Source organism: Polypterus senegalus, chromosome 1, assembly GCF_016835505.1.
Source record: "Polypterus senegalus isolate Bchr_013 chromosome 1, ASM1683550v1, whole genome shotgun sequence".
In the NCBI taxonomy this organism is placed as follows: Eukaryota; Metazoa; Chordata; class Cladistia; order Polypteriformes; family Polypteridae; genus Polypterus; species Polypterus senegalus.
In genome coordinates, this window is record NC_053154.1 from 311124825 (window position 1) to 311142841 (window position 18017).

At 41.5% G+C, this 18017-nt stretch overlaps 1 long non-coding RNA gene across 1 annotated transcript; it reads right to left on the bottom strand.

The window, feature by feature from the left end:
• Nucleotides 1–253: 253 nt before the first annotated feature.
• On the bottom strand, nt 254–5391 carry LOC120519542. The gene is made up of 3 exons (XR_005631571.1): nt 5313–5391; nt 4097–4161; nt 254–336 (listed from the first exon to the last, which is right to left on the bottom strand). It is a non-coding gene; the product is annotated as an uncharacterized LOC120519542 (long non-coding RNA).
• Between the last annotated feature and the right edge of the window lie 12626 nt (nt 5392–18017).

Here is an 18017-nt window from a genome sequence, read left to right on the forward strand (position 1 = left end):
TTTAATTGAACTGGGACTGTTGTGGTGCCATTGTGTCAGATGGCATAGGTTGCTGATACGCCCCCTATTGGCCACACTTCATTAAACTTGCTCTCTTTTATTCAAATGGCTTTCTAGAATATCAAAACACCACCATGATGGCTTTGCATTTTCAATTGTTCTTTATTTGCTATTTGTTGAAAGCGGTCACTTTTTTCTGACTTGGTCTTTTCTGGTGCTGAGCTCTTTAGTTTTTTGATTTTGTCTTTATTTTTTTTTTTTCCTTTGTTTTCAGTTTCATCTTGTTCTGCGGTCCTGGAGGACATCATAGGACACATGGCCCATATGGAAAAGATCCTGTGAAATAATAGAAAGGAAACTTTCAATTTAATTTAACTGAAATATCCAATGAAGTTCAGAAATCAGGACCAATGGCACCAAAACTGCATCTTCAGGTGCAACCAAGCACCATCTCTGTCTGTGAACTGCACGGTCACCTCGAAGGGACCACCCAGTCCAAGGTGCAGGGTTCAAAACCCCAAAGCTACAGCTTCATATGCCAGCACTGGCACAGTGGCTCACTTAAAATGGACTTTGCTTAACTGGGATCAAGAGGCACATTTTGCCACCTCATAAAAGACGCAATTTAACGAAGTCAAGACATGAATGATTACCTGATAATCACCTTCCTGCCTCTGACTGGAGGACTGAGCCTGAAAGAGGGTTTGATCAATTTGGAACAATGACTTACTACACAAATGAGACACATCATTTACCAGCAATGCTTTGTGAGAAGCACTATGACTGTGCAATTACAGTGAAAGGCGCTATAAAATACAAAATTTACTTTTTGCCTCAATAGCTAAAATCTCGGATTCCACAAATGGCTGTCATGAGCACAGGCCTCTCTCACGACTTGCTCACACTCTCAGCAGGGACAGCAGGTGAGGGTCGTCATGAAAAAAAAAAATGAATAATGATGACATAAAATAAATGTGTCCACTGGTCTGTGCTTTAAGTTTGTTTTCTGTATGATTCCAATAATTTTGTTCATTTTCATAGTCAAAATCACTGAATTGGCACATTTCCTGTTCATATTCAGGGGAGAATCGCGAGGTGCGGCAGCGACGAGCCTCACCTGACCTTGGACTGTGCTCTCCGTCACACATGTGTGTGCCTGTTGCTGTTTCTCTGTATGTCGCCAATATGATGTTTGCAGACACATTTATTATACTCCCTGACATACCACAGTCCTGCTAATATCTTTAATGAATGTGTGTGACATATTTAGTCTTGCTGATCGGATATAAAACCGCAGTGAAAAGGCACAAGGTGAGGCAGACAGTACCGTGCCGACCTGAAGGGGGTGCATGTGAGCCAACAGATGCTCGTTGCTGCTGTTCTTTAACACCAGCGTTTCTCACCCTTTTAAGTATTTGCGACCCGAGTTTTCATAACAGTTTTAATCACGCCCCCCCCCCACTAGTGTTTTTTGAAAGGAGCCCATTAATACCAATTTGTTCTATTTTAATTAATGATATATCATAGATGCAAATTTTATTATACCTACTTAACTTTTATCAAAATTTATCTAACTCTATATTTTTTTTCTAGTATCAGAATGTAGTTTAAGTTAATTTGTTTTGGTTTCAATAGATGTATTTTTCATATTTTCGATTCTTGTTTTCTTTTTTTCACATCTTCGCGCCCCCCTGGGGGGCCGGCCCCACAGTTTGAGAACCACTGTTTTACGCAGAGGCGCCAATAAGTTAGTGATATCAGAAAATCAAGTGCACTGCAGCAGTCCATTTATTTTTATTTTTATTTTTTGTTCCAACTGACTGCCAAAATGGAAGATTAAGACTTTTAAAAACTAAAGGAAAATAAGGAGGACTTTTAAAAGAAAGTGACAAGAGATTTTCATGGAGAAGGATAGACACATGGACTTCATTTACAAATAAAGGTAAGACCAAAAACGGTTTTCAAATTTTATAAAAAACTAGCAGACCTCGTGCGCTTCGCTGCAGTCGCTGTAGTTGGAATAATTATGTATCTACCAGGGCAATCCTAAAAGTAAGGTCTCCGATTTTTTTAGAAATACAAACAACCGTTTATTTTCTATAATATTTACATCATTTTAAAGGTTGAAGAATTATTTTTTTTTTCTACATAATCGCCATTTCGGTCGATGCATTTTTGTAGACACTGTGGCAGTTTTAGAATACCCATGTCATACCAGCTCACCGCCATGTCCTTCAGGAAGCATTGAACCTCATCTTTCACCTTTTCATCGGAGAAGAATCGCCTTCCGGACAAATGTCCTTTGTTCGTCGTGAATTTCAGTACGACCAGCTGTAAACTCTCTACACCACTTGCGAACGTTTTTGACATCCGTGCACGACTGTCCATACACTTCCATCAGTTGGCGATGAATTTCAACCGGTTTAACGCCTTTTGCGTTCAAAAATCGAATAACTGGGTGAACTTCGCACTTGGCGGTAGCGTTCAAGGGCTGCCAAGCCAAGATTGAGCATCCCAGTGAAGCCGCGCTTGCTTGTTTGGGAGTGGAGGAAGCACCAATCACAACAGTGTGGCCAACAGCCGTACGAACAGTTTCTCTACGTCCCCACTGCTTTGGAGACCTTACTTTTGAGATTGCCCTCGTACATGCGACTTATAGAGCTTTATACAGTATACCACATTTTTGGTTTGTCCTCCTGGAGCCAAAATATATAAATTTTCTCTATGACTAATTCGTGAACATGCTACATAAAACATAGAAACGGGGAAAAACGGCAACACACACAGTAAATGAGATAAAGTAAAAAAGTCTACCAAACACTAAATGAGATAAAGTAAAAAAAGGGCAACAGCGCCGAGAACAACAGTAAATGAGATAAAGTAAAAGTCTACTAAACACTAAAGTACAAAAACGAAGTAGAAGGTAACAGTAAACCGCAACACCGCCGGGAACACCGGCACACCGTGACTACTAAACCCTAAGAAACACTAAGTAGAAACACGAAAGGAAAAAATACTATTCAGTAAGTACTGCGTCTAGTAAACAGTAAATCAGTAAAGGAGAGAGGACTAAACACTAAGGAAAAAGAACGGCAAGACCGCGTCAGCTGCGGAGCTCAGCTCGGAGCGAAATGAAGTGAATGAAATGACGTGAATGGGAGGGGAGATGATCACGTGACTCCCCCACCCGCCTTAACTCTCCATCCCTCCACAAACACACAAACACAGTCTCTCGGATCCCAACTCTCCTTTATACAGTATGTATAGATGGCATCAGATTAAGAAACAAACAATCTAATATTTAAAACCTAAATTTTGGCCTTAAATAAAATATCCTTTTGTTGAACAGTCTGTATTAAAATTCATTAAAGCTTTAGAATTAAAAGCTTTTAAAACAACTAAATATTCCAATTAAGGTCACAATTGCAATCCGTTTTTTTTGTACACCACTCCATACTTTCATTTGTATTGGCTGAGTATGAATTGTGGAATTGCAACGGCAAATTTAGCACACATGGAGAGAGAAGAGCAAATGTGCTCTCTCCGCTGTCTCTCGCTGCTATAAATGTAATGTCCTTAGCCAAATATGAACCTTACCTATGCTGTATATGTATGTAAAGAATGCTGATGAGATGTGAAACCAGTTGCGCAGCGTGGGTGTCAGCCGCCCAGGGAGGAGGAAAATTTTGCCGCTCCCTTATTTAGGTATTTCAATTTAAAAGTCTAAAATATACAGTAATTCTTTGCCGCCCGGGGTGGGCCGCCCCCACTACGCTATGCCACTGTGTGAAACATAACCAGTAGTCAATGTGCAGGCTGCCAGCCAATTGAATTGTGAATAAGCTACTCTTTTGTGTTCATATATTTGTAACTCTGACTCTGAAGGAGTCAATGCCTCACCAGCCATGAACCTCACCGCACTTCACTGACTCTCAGCTCTGGTTTTACTAATGGAGAAATTTAGTGGATTGGAACTGGCAAGCTTTGTGGGGCTGGATGCTTGTCAAAATGTTTTCTGATGTTCTGCTGCCACCACCCCCTATAATCTTCACTCCTCCCTCCATCTCAACCTTATTTCTTCTCGATGTTCTGTTACCTGGGGTTCTGATGCACGGCTCCTCATGTCCCGCTGGTTTTGACATTCGTCTGATGGAGGCCTTCCTGAAATTAAAAATGAGACTCACACAGGGTGGTTGCTGGCACCATGTGATGTAAATGTGTGGTGTGTGAGATAACCCTGAGTGAGGAACTGACTAGGAAATGTGGTTTATAAAATAAAGAACGGGTACAGAAAATTCAGCTACTTTCAGCCACAACTAAAAGCTAATGAATAATAAATTAATACTTGGGTGACACCACAAGTGATTTGTGGTGCCAGGCCAACCAGATGCCACACCAAGGCATTTACGTCCACCTGCCAATGACATTACTGGAAGCTCATCCACTATGGACGTTGTTTGCCTTGAGTAGGATTTAGAAGAAAAAGTGGACTGGGAAAGACAAAGAGGCAAGCTATAATCCCACCTCTGCCACCATGAGAGGACCCTGAGTGATGTTGATTTCTGGCAAATTTCAAGACTTTCTATGTTTGTTCAACATACCATGTTTATATAGTTTGGTTTATTTTTGTCTTCTTGGGTATCAGCCACTGAAAACACAGTAGTTTTCCAAAAAAAAAATGACATGTTGCCACCAGCATGAAAATCAGAATATAAGATGTTCAGAAGATTAACATATTAAAACATTGCTGTGGCAAGGTCTGCCCACCCTAACATTTTGGAGTATAATATCCTCTTATTCATCCCCAAAAACTGTCACCTCTTAACTGGCTGCCCTTCCTCCCTGCCAGTGAGGCATCATCAGTTTTTTGAGCCCAAACACTCTAAATGCCCATTTCTGAGGTTCCACTCCATCTACTGACAGATTCCTCATCAACAGTCCTGGAATAGCCCGTGCCCTCTAGTGACTCCTGGACTCACTGATCCTCTGCCCTCATCCCAGACCCCACAATTTCTGTTTTACGGTACCAGGAGCAAGAAAAGAGCAGTACCAACGACCTGGGTGCTTCATTTGAAGTTAGGGATTAATACAGGGCACATGCCAGTCTTCAAGTGTACCACTCTGGGAACTCCAGAGAAGTGCAGGGCAAACACTATTAAAATGAAATGACTGCCACCTAAGGGTCACTGGTGCCAAATATCTCTATAAAATGGTGCTTTCCATTAGAGGCACACTAAACTCAACTTGCCTGGCATTTTTAAGTTCCAGATTGACATACAAATCTAATTGTCTAAAATGAGAACTTTCCTTACCTTTAGATTTTACCTTGTGGACCAAAAACGTGGTAATGCAGGTCATCAATAGCAGCATGGCACCCAAGGCAGAGGACACCCAGATAAGCTGAATGGCATAATCATCTGAATAAAATCAGAAGGAGAAGAACAATCAAGTGAGTGGGCAGATAAAGTCTCACTAAGCCAAGATGAACAACTGCACCACCTTGTCGTGATATGGAGGATTCAGTGACAAAGACAAGGTCACCAGCTCTCTGCCCTTTGTGGACATTATGACCGCCCCTATACATGTAGATCTGGGTAAACAGACTGGCACGTGCTGGATTTGGTCAGCCTGGTTTATCATGTCAGGGCGTTGGAAGGCAAAGAGAAGAAGCTTCTTCTGCCGAGTTCCCCGTGAAGATCCTGACGTGCAGTACAGTAATCTGCTCCACTGATGACACTGGCAGCATTTTTCTAACTCCCTCTTCCTCTGTGTTATCTTTGGCATGTTATAGTTTGGCACCAGCTTGTTATGGTGTCTTTGATCTCCACTTAGATATTTTCATTTTCTTATCATGATGGAACTCTCTGTTGTGTGGCTGCTCACAAATGAGATTTAGTGTTATTGAAAATATAGCATCTTGCAACACAACACAATAGTATTGCTATTCTTTTTAGCCTAAAAATTAAATATAAAGTTTTGAGGCTGACTTCCCTATGCCAGTGGGTGTGGTCCAGCAGCATATTTATTGGCTGTCAAAATTGAAGCCAATGCCGGAAAATTCTAAGAGAGTTGTGCCATCTGCCACCCCCTGTGGTTTCTACTTGTGTAATCTGACATCCTCATGGCATCAAGATCAGCAAAGGCACTCGTCACGTGTGACGTGCTCTCCGACACAAAGTCCCGTAGCGTGACGCCATCGTTGCCAGGAATGGATCATAAACGTATAAGAACTCAGGACGCAAGCAGCTTTGAAGACCCCAGCGCCTCTAAATTCTGCTTGTTTTAAAGCAGTCTATAGTTGCTTTTGCTTATTTTGAGTTGACTTTTGATTTTTACTAACACTAAAGATTGTGTTTCAGTTTACAGTACTTACGGCTAAATTTTACTGAGCCTTTATAGAAACTTTGTGAAGCTGTCACAATCCTAGCAAATACGACACAGACATAATTAACCTTCTTGACGTTAACCTGAGAGTCTCTCAGGATTGGAATTCAGTGTAACAGATAGAGGATCAAGAGGCCCTGCCCCTTAGGCTTAATGTGAAGAGGACGAGTATAATATAAGAGACACACCAATTCATAGCTAATTAACACTTGCTAAATGGTTCTTAGCTGTTCGAGGAATTATTAAGGATAAGATTGAGCAGCACATGGCAAGGACAGGAGTTTTTAGGAACAGTCAACATGGGTTCAGATGAGGAGGTTGTGTTTTACTAACATGCTGGATACGTAACTAAAGGACATGATATTATTTATCTGGACTTTCAGAAAGCATTTGATGAGGTGCCACATGAGAGGTTGGGCATCAAACTAACAGAAGTGGGAGTTCAGGGTCTGGTGTCTCGATGGGTGCAGAATTGGAAGCAGAGGGTGATGGTGCAAGGAACCTCATCAGAGTTGGGTGATGTTAAGAGTGGGGACCAGCAGGGAGCAGGGCTAGGGCCGCTGCTATTTTTAGTATATATTGTGACCACTGCTGCAGGGGGACATGGCCACCCTTCAGAAACCCCCTCTTAAATAGTTTTCCAATGGGAAACAAACACACTTTTACAGCTCCTCTTGGCGGAATCAGATGCTGGCTTACTGGCGTGCCTCATGAGGGTCTTCAAACATTTAAAACACCGAGCCACTGTCATCGTGAGGTCTCACTTTTCTGTCTCTCTTCCCCCAGACTCCCTCTGCTCCAGTTGTTGCTTCCGAGCCGCTGTAGTCCCTTAAAGAGGATCTTTTGACCAGGAGTCGGTGTCAAGGCATCAACTTTAACAGCTGTTCCTTGCGAGGCCGGATCGCTTCTGAAAGAGACTTGTATATGTATCTGCCTGGATAGCAATAAAGTTTTTACTCCTTGGAATCCCTCCTGTGCAACTTTGTGACCCAAGCTTGACGATATAAATGATTTGAATATAGTAGGAACTAGGGGGTTGTGCCCCCTGCTCGCTTTGCTTGCCCACCCCTGGGTTTAGTTTACCGGATAAATAAATATATAAAGATTATTATTTTCATGGGAATTGTTAAATATGCATTATCTTCACTTTTACTTTAAAACTTTTGTAAAACAATATTTGGGATTAACTTTTCTTCAAGATCGCATTGAATTTTGATTCTGTGTTTGTACTTACTGTGGAACCTCGGTTTACGAGTAAGTTGGTTTACGAGTGTTTTGCAAGACGAGCAAAATTTATTAATAAATTTTGACTTGATAAACGAGCGATGTCTTGCAATACGAGCAGTATGGATACACTTTGTCTGCTGAGTGTCATGTGATCACAACTGACTGATGGTTCTTCTCTCTCTCTCTCTCTCCTTATCTCGCTCGCTCGCTCACAGTGCAGTCTCTCTCTCTCTCTTCTCTTGAGGGCAATTGTCTCCTATTCTCCGTCTGAGTCTGTTTGCCTCACTCATATAGTCATCATCTGTACGAGCGTATACTGTTTACTATAGCACTGTGACTGTGTGTGAGCGCTGTGAAGTGCGAGTCTCCATCTTGCGCCCCAAAACACGAAGCTGACTTTAACAACACCAGCCGCCTTTAGCTTGAAACAGCAACAGCGCTGTTATTTATTGCAGCAGGATGTTTATAATGTTTCTTGTATCGCCCATTGACGGCAGGCGCTTATAGCATGTCTGTGATCTTTTTAAATGTGCTTATACGGCGAACTGCTACAGTGCTGGGAGACTGCGATTGCTTTGGGACGCTCTTCCGCGTGTCGTCCCGTTGGGTGGAATCCCACATGAGTTTAGAAACTCACTCACACCAGCCATGATTCTTTTTAAAGGTAAAGTGCAGGTTAATTTGTTTTATGTATTTTTACTTTATATTTTGTATTAATCATTTTTATATGAATAGTTTTGGGTTGTGGAACGAATCATCTGAGTTTCCATTATTTCTTATGGGGAAATTCGCTTTGATATACGAGTGCTTTGGATTGCGAGCACGTTTCCAAAACGAATTCTGCTCGCAAACCGGGGTTCCACTGTACATTGTGACAATGCAAAGTATAACTGCCTGTGAGTGAATATACTTTCTTTCTCTCTAATAAATAAAACAACTTTCTCGAATGTTTGTCCCTGCTCTATCTTCTTCTCTTTGTCGTTGACGTGTCATCTAGAACATATAAAATTATTGTCCTGTTAAAATGTATAAGAGCTGAGAGCACAGAAAGTGCGTCTGACAAAAGCATTCACACGACTGAGGTTAGATGACTGGTCTTGTTTGAAAATAGTTGTAAGTAGGGCATGACTTGAAAGAATCTCTTGTTAATAGTCTCATGGGACTTCACACTGCAACAACGTTTTTGGAATCTTTTAATCCTCGCTGGCAACACGAATTAGATGATTTACAAGTCTCCGACTTAAAGTTTAAATCTGAATAATATATTCAATCTTTTTTAGCTGTTCCGTAATTTCCGTTTGTTTGCTTTAATGCGATCTTTCCTATCCTTTTTTTGAGACTTTTGAATTTTCGTACTTCCATTATGTCTAACCTGCTCTGCAAGTGTACTGGGCCAACATTTTTAAATTCTTTACGATGTTCTGCTTTGTCATCTACTCTTTGTCCTTTATTTATGGCCCCGGGCCTGGTTAAATCTCTTTCTCGCGGGACGTATAACGCTGCTCGTGTTGTGAAGGGGGGGAGCTGAACGCCCGCTAAGGAGATGCAGTCGGATCAACTGCTGTCTTGCTGCTGCTGCTGGCGAACTGCATGTTCTACTTGTTGCGCTGCGCATCAATCATTTAAAAGCCTGTCTAGCAGCTGTCCTTTTGTCTCACTGCCTTGTCTCGCAGGACGTCAAAGTGTCTTCCAAGAAGATCACGTCTTGTCTCCCTCATCATAATCTCAAGATTTTTTTATAATAGAAAGATATAAATAACATGCTGGTTAAGTTGGCAGATAATACCTAGATAGGTGGATTAGCAGATAATTTGGAATCCGTTATATTATTACAGAACAACTTGGATAGCAGACATTGTGGATGATTACATTTAATGTCAGTAAATGTAAAGTATTACACATAGGAAGTAAAAAATATGAGGTTTGAATACACTATGGGAGATCTGAAAATCGAAGGTCCACCTATTGAATTTAGAAGTCATAGTGGACTTGACACTATCAACTGCCAGACAGTGTTCAGAAGCCATTAAGAAGGCTAACAGAATGTCAGGTTATATAGCACGGTGTGTGGAATACAAGTCACAGGAGGATCTGCTCAAGCTGTATAACACACTGGTGAGGCCTCATCTGGAGTCCTGTGAGCAGTTTTGGTCTTCAAGCTACAAAAAGGACATAACAGTACTAGAAAAGGTCCAGAGAAGAGCGACTAGGCTGATTCCAGGACACAAGATCCGTCACAGGAACAAACACTGACCTTAGTCATTAAACATCCCACTCAGCACTCTGATAATGTCAAGCCAGTGGTATGCATGACCACCAGTCCCACCTCATCTCTCATGCTCACTGGTGTCCACTTGCAGGTATGCCTGTGATAACCGCCTTTAAAGCCCCAGCTAAGGTGTTTCCATTTCTAAGGGCTACGCTCACACTGCATCTTAAAGCATCCCAATTCCAGTTGTTTTGCCTCACATCCGAATGTTTCTTTCTATTTGGCCAATGAACTTAATTTTGCAAGCAATCCTAATCCAGTAGGAATGTGTACAATGTGATGGACAGCTTGCATGTGCAGGAGTCCTAGGTGGGATTTCTTCTGATCCATAACCCGGCTGGGAAGCCAGCTTGAAGAGAGGAGCGGGAGATTATTTAAATTACATGTCCCCCCCAAACTGCTAGATGACAACAACCCGGGAGACAGGCACACCAGTGGACACCCACAGAGCATGCTGAGAGTTATTTTGTCATAGAGCAGCCCTGTTGGGGTCCCCTGGGTTCCACCAGAGGGTGATTCGGGGAGTGTGCTCTGTGGCTTTTGGGACTTCTGATGGACCTGGAAGTATGTCCATTGGGGTATGCCCTGGCATCGGAATTACTCCTGAGTCCAAGATAAAAGGAACTGCCCTGCCACATATGGGTGAGCTGATCAGAAAGAAGAAAAACAAAACTCACCTGGAGGTAGAGAGGAGATGTGATTGTGTGTACTTGGAGGGGATTGTGAGGGTATTTTTGAGAATAGATCATTTATTTGAACCTGGGACCTGTATCTGTGTGCTGGTGTTTGAGGTTTGGGGTGCTGCATCACACCCTATTGGTCACAACAGATAGACGATGTGGTCAAAAGTACGTGGGTGTGCCTTCAAATGATTGAGGTGAGGTAGGTCAGCCATACCCATACCCATTGATAATAGGAGCATCAAAGTCAAGAACATAGCCATGCAATCTCTATTGGCAAACAGTGGCAGTAGAAAGGGGCACACTGAAGAGCTCAGAGACTGTCATAGGATGCCACCCTTGTTACAGGTGTGTACATGAAATAAAGTGTGTGCCATGCTGGATCTGTACTAGTCAGCTGTAAGTGCCACAATTGTAAATGGGAATCATTCTGGAGCAACAACAGCTCAGCTATGAAGTGGTGGACCACACAAACCCACCGAGCGGGACCCCCCAAGTACTGAGGTGCATATTAATCACCCATCCTCTGTTGTATCATCCTCTGGAAGCAACATCAGCACAAGAACTGGGCAGCTTCATGAAACAGGTTCCCATGGCCAATCCTAAGTTAATTTATTGCAGAGCATGGAGGCAACTTCCATAAATAGGCTGATGATACTCAGACAAATCTGAGGATCCCAGAACAGTAAATAAACTGTTTATCGAGTATCAGGAGTTGAATGAAGTGACATTTTTTGAAACTGAATGAAGATACGAGTGAAATTCTCCTTTTTGGCAAAGAAGTGCAGAGGGTAAAGGCTTTAAACAGCCTGGGCAATCTGGCACTACAGACTAACACTAAGGTTAAAAATTGAGGTGTTACTCTTGACTCAGAGGTCACATTTAAAATACGGATTGACAATGTCATGAAGACCACCAGCTTCAACCTCAGAAACACAGCCTGCATTTCTTGGAACTTGGAAGATGCTAAGAAGCTGACTCTCGCTTTTAACTTCTCGACTACTATAATGCACTTCTCACAGGAAGACAACAGAAGGATGACAACTTGTTGAAAATGCAGCAGCAAGCGTACTTCATCTCACTCGAAAAACTGAGCATATTGCCCTGACTCTAGCACCACTACATTGGTTACCTGTTTGTTTTAGAATCAATTTAAAAATTCTTGTATTAGTGTTTACAGCTTTAAATAGACAAACACCTTCTTATATTTTAGGTGGCCTGACTGAATATAATACAAAGAGGTCCTTAAGATCATCAGGCGCCTGCTAGCTGAAGGAAAATACAAGAAATATGGAGAAGTAGCCTTCTGTTTTTATGCACCAAGGATATGAAACAAGCTTCCCTTAGATATCCATCAGGCCTCTTGTCTTAGTATTTTAAAAAAGCAACTGAAAACATTCTTTTTTTACCCTGGTTTTTAGTTAGTTTTCACTGTGTTATTTTCATGTACTTTTATTTTCACTTTAACCTATTTTTTAATCTTAATTCTTCATCTTCTTTCGGCTGCTCCCGTTAGGGGTTACTACAGCGGATCATCTTCTTCCATATCTTCCTGTCCTCGTCATCTTGTTCTGTTACACCCATCACCTTCATGTCCTCTCTCAGCACATCCATAAACCTCCTCTTAGACCTTCCTCCTTCCCTCTTCCCTGGCAGCTCTATCCTTATCACCCTTCTCCCAATATACTCAGTATCTCTCCTCTGCACATGACCAAACCAACGCAATCTCACCTCTCTGACTTTGCCTCCCAATCATCCCGCCTGACCTGACCCTCTAATGTCCTCATTTCTAATCCTGTCCATCCTTGTCACACTCAATGTAAATCTTAGCATCTTTAACTCTGCCACCTCCAGCTCTGTCTCCTGCTTCTGGTCAGTGCCACCGTCTCCAACCCATATAACATAGCCGGTCCCACTACTGTCCTGTAGACCTTCCCTTTCACTCTTGCTGATATCCGTCTGTCACAAATCACTCCTGACACTCTTCTCCACCAATTCCACCCTGCCTGCTCTCTCTTCTTCACCTCTCTTCCACACTCCCCATTACTCTGTACTGTTGATCCCAAGTATTTAAACTAATCCACCTTCGCCAACTCTACTCCCTCCGACCTCCCTCTCATTTACACACATGTATTCTGTTTTGTTCCTACTGACCTTCATTCCTCTCCTCTCCTCTCATATCTCCACCTCTCCAGGGTCTCTCCAACCTGCTCTCTACTATCGCTACAGATCACAATGTAATCAGCAAACATCACGGTCCACGGGGACTCCTGTCTAATCTCATCAGTCAGCCTGTCCATCACCATTGCAAATAAGAAAGGGCTAAGAGCCGATCCCTGATGTAATCCCACCTCCGTCACTCCTACCGCAGACCTCACCACTGTCTCACTTCCCTTGTACATATTCTGTACAACTCTTACGTACTTCTCTGCCACTCCCGACTTCCTCATACAATATCACAGCTCCTCTCAGTCACCCTGTCATGTGCTTTCTCCAGGTCCACAAAGACACAACGCAACTCCTTCTGGCCTTCTCTTAACTTCTCCATCAACATCCTAAGAGCAAACATCATACCTGTGATACTCTTTCTTGGTATGAAACCATCCTGCTGCTCACTAATCATCACCTCACTTCTTAATTGAGCTTCCACTACTCTTTCCATTAACTTCATGCTGTGGTTCATCAATTTTATCCCCCTGTAGTTACTACAGTCCGGCACATCCCCCTTATTCTTAAATATCGGCACCAGTGCAGCAGAGATCCTCTCACTTTCCAAGATTCCATTTTTTATTATTTATTATTTTACACCTATTTTTTTATCTTAATATGGTTTCGTAAAGTTTGACTGTGTTCTTATTATATTATTATTCTTATTGATTTTAGTTTGTTTTTATTTTGTTTTTACTCTTATTGTTTTTTTGTGCTGCATTCAGATGTTTGAAAGGTGCTATGTAATTAAAATGATGATGATGATGATGATTATTATTATTATTATTATTATTATTATTATTATTATTATTATTATTATTATTATTATTATTATTATTATTATTATTATTATTATTATTATTATTATTATTATTATTATCTGAGTCTTCACCCACCATTAAGTTCATAATCCAGCATCACCAGTGATTTGCTGCTATCACTCACCTCATGAAGCGGCCTGCCATTCTCGTCTTCATGGCTGAGTTGTCTTTCCCATCCCACCAATCGCCTGCACGGGGTTCCCAAAGACAAGACGGAGACAAAAGCAGACAAGACAGCGACTGACCTGAGACAATCAGTTCGATTCCATGGAAGAAGATGTGAGGATCTGTTTGCGACAATGCGCAGTAATAGAACCCGGCGTCTTCTTTCTTTATGCCCCTGATGACTAAGGTGTGGTTGCCATTGGAGGTGAAGTGGTCTCTGTGTTTGTCTTGGGGGTACGATTTGATATACTTCCCTTTTGACGAGTAAACTGTCTTCAGCAGGGCCTCTGGAGGCTGGCCATTGATCTGCCTGTACCAGGTCTTCTCAGGTTGGCAGGGGAGTGGACAGGTGAGTGACAAGAAGTCCCCTCGGAAAGATGTCACCGTGATGCTCCAGACATGAAGGCTCAGGGATAGAAGACCTGGAATCAGCAATAAAGGTAATCTCAGTTTTAGAAAAGACTTACTGTACCTCATCCTCTCCATGAAAATTAGTGCTGAAGGTCCTGAGCACCATAATCAGTGAGCTTGTGCAGGGCCGTTGTGGACATTAAATATTTGGGCTGCGGTGCTATGGAGCTAGCCAGTGTCCAGAGAACAACACTTTATAATATTGGGGCAGAATTACAGGGTATGTTTCAACCTTATGTATGATGTAAGTCTTCTAAAACTGGACATCAGTGGATAGTCAAAATGAGCTTAGGGTGGCCCTTTGAGGAAATTTGGAAATCGGATTTCAGCAGCCCAAGCGCACCTGACTTTTAACATGAACTGTAATTCATATTTGACCCTGAAAGTGATGATTTGTCATTTCTTATAAAATAGTAGTGGGCAAGGCACAGGGGCATTCTTAATTGGAGCTCTTGGCACCATGATAAATGAACATGTAGTTATTTAATTGAAATCAAAAATCAGAACAGACTGACTGGAATGATCCCATTGAAGGTGATGAATAGACATTGTGGGGTCAGGTGTGTGGGGCAGGAGGACAGTCCACCCAGTGATACCCAACAAAATGATCCTGCTCAGCGATGTACCAAAGAAGGCAATGACGCCTTGTCATGTTATTTCATCTTTCTCACTTTCTCAGTCATCATTAGTCCCAGAATGCATTAGTTGTGCTCCAGTGGCCATCTGATCACTGTATCACAATTCTGGCCAGGGCTTCTAGGTGATTAGAGCTCACCTTTTGTAAAGTACGACTGGTACTGTGAGTAGGACAGAGGGCAGTGAAATTTGTATTCTCCATTCTCTGATGCCATGCTAAGCAAGGATGTACTAAAACATAGAATATATAGCGCCTTCAGAAAGTCTTCAGAGCCCTCACTGTTTTCACATTTTTGGTATATCGCAGCCTTGTATATTCTTCCTCATCATGCAATACTCAATACTCCAGAATGACAAAGCAAGATTTTATGAATTTCTGTAAATTTATTAAAAATGAAACCTGAAATATCCCATTGACACGAGTATTCAGACCCTTTGCTATGACGTGTTAATTTTGCTCTGGTTCATCCTATTTTCTTGATCATTGCTGAGATGTCTGGAGCCCACTTGTGCTCAATTCAGTTGCTTGACCCTTAGTCAGGTCAAGTCATTTTTATTTCTATAATGTAGTAACTTTTAAAAAACCACATAAGTTGTACTAAAGTGCTACACAGTAGACCAAATATTATAGGGTCCAGAGTTCCTGCCTTGCACCCTATGCTAGCTGGGATAGGCTCCAGTGACCCCCTGCGACCCTGTTCAGGACTTAGCAGGTTCACAAATGACTGAATAACTGAAAACAATCAAATAAAATGACAAAATGGCAAAAACAAGCCAAGCCAAGATATAAGACTAGGGACAATCAAAAGTCAATGAATAAAAATAAATCAAGGGAGATTTACAGTGCCCTCCATAATGTTTGGGACAAAGACCCCCCTTCATTCCCCCCACTGCTTCAAAGTTTAAAATTACAAATGAAACAATGCAGACATTGTGATCAAAGTGCACATTGCAGACTTTCATTTAAGGGGATTTACAACAACAACAACAACAACATTTATTTCTATAGCACATTTTCATACAAACAGTAGCTCAAAGTGCTTTACATATTAAAGAATAGAAAAATGAAAGACATAATTATAAAAAATAAATCAACATTAACATCGAATAAGAGTAAGGTTCAATGGCCAGGGGACAGAAAAACAAAAAAAACTCCAGACGGCTGGAGAAAAAATAAAATCTGTAGGGATTCCAGACCATGAGACCGCCCAGTCCCCTCTGGTCATTCTACCTAATATAAATGAAACAGTCCTCTTTGGATTTAGGGTTCTCACGGAGGGGCTTGATGATGATGATGGTCACGTAGACTTCTTCCTTTTAATTCGTCCATCATTGTTGGAGCATCATGAAGCTTTGAGTAGGTGGAGGTGGCGCAGGCCACCACCACAAAGAAACCGGAAAAAGAAACAGAAAAGAGAGTAGGGGTCAGTACCGATTTTAGAGCCACCATGAATAGTTATTTTGAGGAAATTGAACATACAGAGTATCAGGATTAAGTTAAATTACGATTAAAATGAAGTTATAAAAAGGCCATGTTAAAGTAATGTGTTTTCAGCAGTGTTTTAAAGTGCTCTACTGTATCAGCCTGGCGAATTCCTATTGGCAGGCTATTCCAGATTTTAGGTGCATAGCAGCAGAAGGCCGCCTCACCACTTCTTTTAAGTTTTGTTCTTGGAATTCTAAGGAGACACTCATTTGAGGATCTAAGGTTACGATTTGGAATATAAGGTGTCAGACATTCCGATATATAAGATGGGGCGAGATTATTTAAGGCTTTATAAACCATAAGCAGAATTTTAAAGTCAATTCTGAATGACACAGGTAACCAGTGTAGTGACGCTAAGACTGGTGTGATGTGTTCTGATTTTCTTTTCCTAGTTAGGATTCTAGCAGCTGCATTCTGCACTCGTTGCAAACGATTTATATCTTTTTTGGGTAGTCCAGAGAGGAGTGCATTACAGTAATCTAGTCGACTGAAAACAAACGCGTGAACTAATTTCTCAGCATCTTTCAGTGATATAAGAGGTCTAACTTTACTTATGTTTCTTAAGTGAAAAAATGCTGTCCTAATGATCTGATTAATATGTGATTTAAAATTCAAATTACAGTCAACAATTACACCTAAACTTTTTACCTCCGTCTTGACTTTTAATCCTAATGTATCCAGTTTATTTCTAATAGCCTCATTGTATCCATTATTGCTGATCACTAAAATTTCAGTTTTCTCTTTATTTAACTTGAGAAAATTACTATTCATCCATTCTGAGATACTAGTCAGACATTCTGTTAGTGAATCGAGAGAGTCGGGGTCATCAGGTGCTATTGATAAGTACAGCTGTGTGTCATCAGCATAGCTGTGGTAGCTCACGTTGTGCCCTGAGATAATCTGACCTAACAGAAGCATGTAGATTGAGAAGAGCAGCGGACAAAGGATAGAGCATGGTGGAACACCATATCGGATATCATGTGTCTTCGAGTTGTAATTCCCACAACTAACAAAATATTTTCTCCCTGTCAGGTAGGATTCAAACCAATTTAAGACCCTGCCAGAGAGGCCCACCCATTGACTAAGGCGATTTCTAAGAATATTGTGATCAATGGTGTCAAATGCAGCACTCAGATCTAAGAGGATGAGAACAGATAAATGGCCTCTGTCTGCATTTACCCGCAAGTCATTTACTACTTTAACGAGCGCAGTTTCTGTGCTGTGATTTGTTCTAAAACCTGACTGAAATTTATCAAGATTGAATTTACAGACAATTCAGTCACAAAGCACTTTTTCTAAATGATCCCCCCATTTCAGGGCACCATAATGTTTGGACACCGCAATGGCAGGTCTGTTACAGCCATTGTCATATTTAGGACTTTGCCACATATGCCCAGCATGCAATGACTGCTTGAAGTCTGCAATTCATAGACAACAGGAGGTGCTTGAGGGTCTTCTCTGGTGATGCTCTGCCAAGCCCCTAATGCAGCCATCTTCAGCTCCTGCTTGTTTTGGGGTCTTATCTCCTCAGGTTCTCTCATCAGTATATGGAAGGCCTGCTCAGTTGGATTTTAGTCAGGTGACTGGTTTGGCCATTGAAGAATTTTCCATTTTTTAACTCTAAAATATTCCTGTGTTGTCTCAGCAGTGTGTTTGGATCATCATCTTGTTGTTAAATGAAGCACCGTCCAATAAATTTGGAGGTCTTTACTGAACTGGAGGAGATCAGA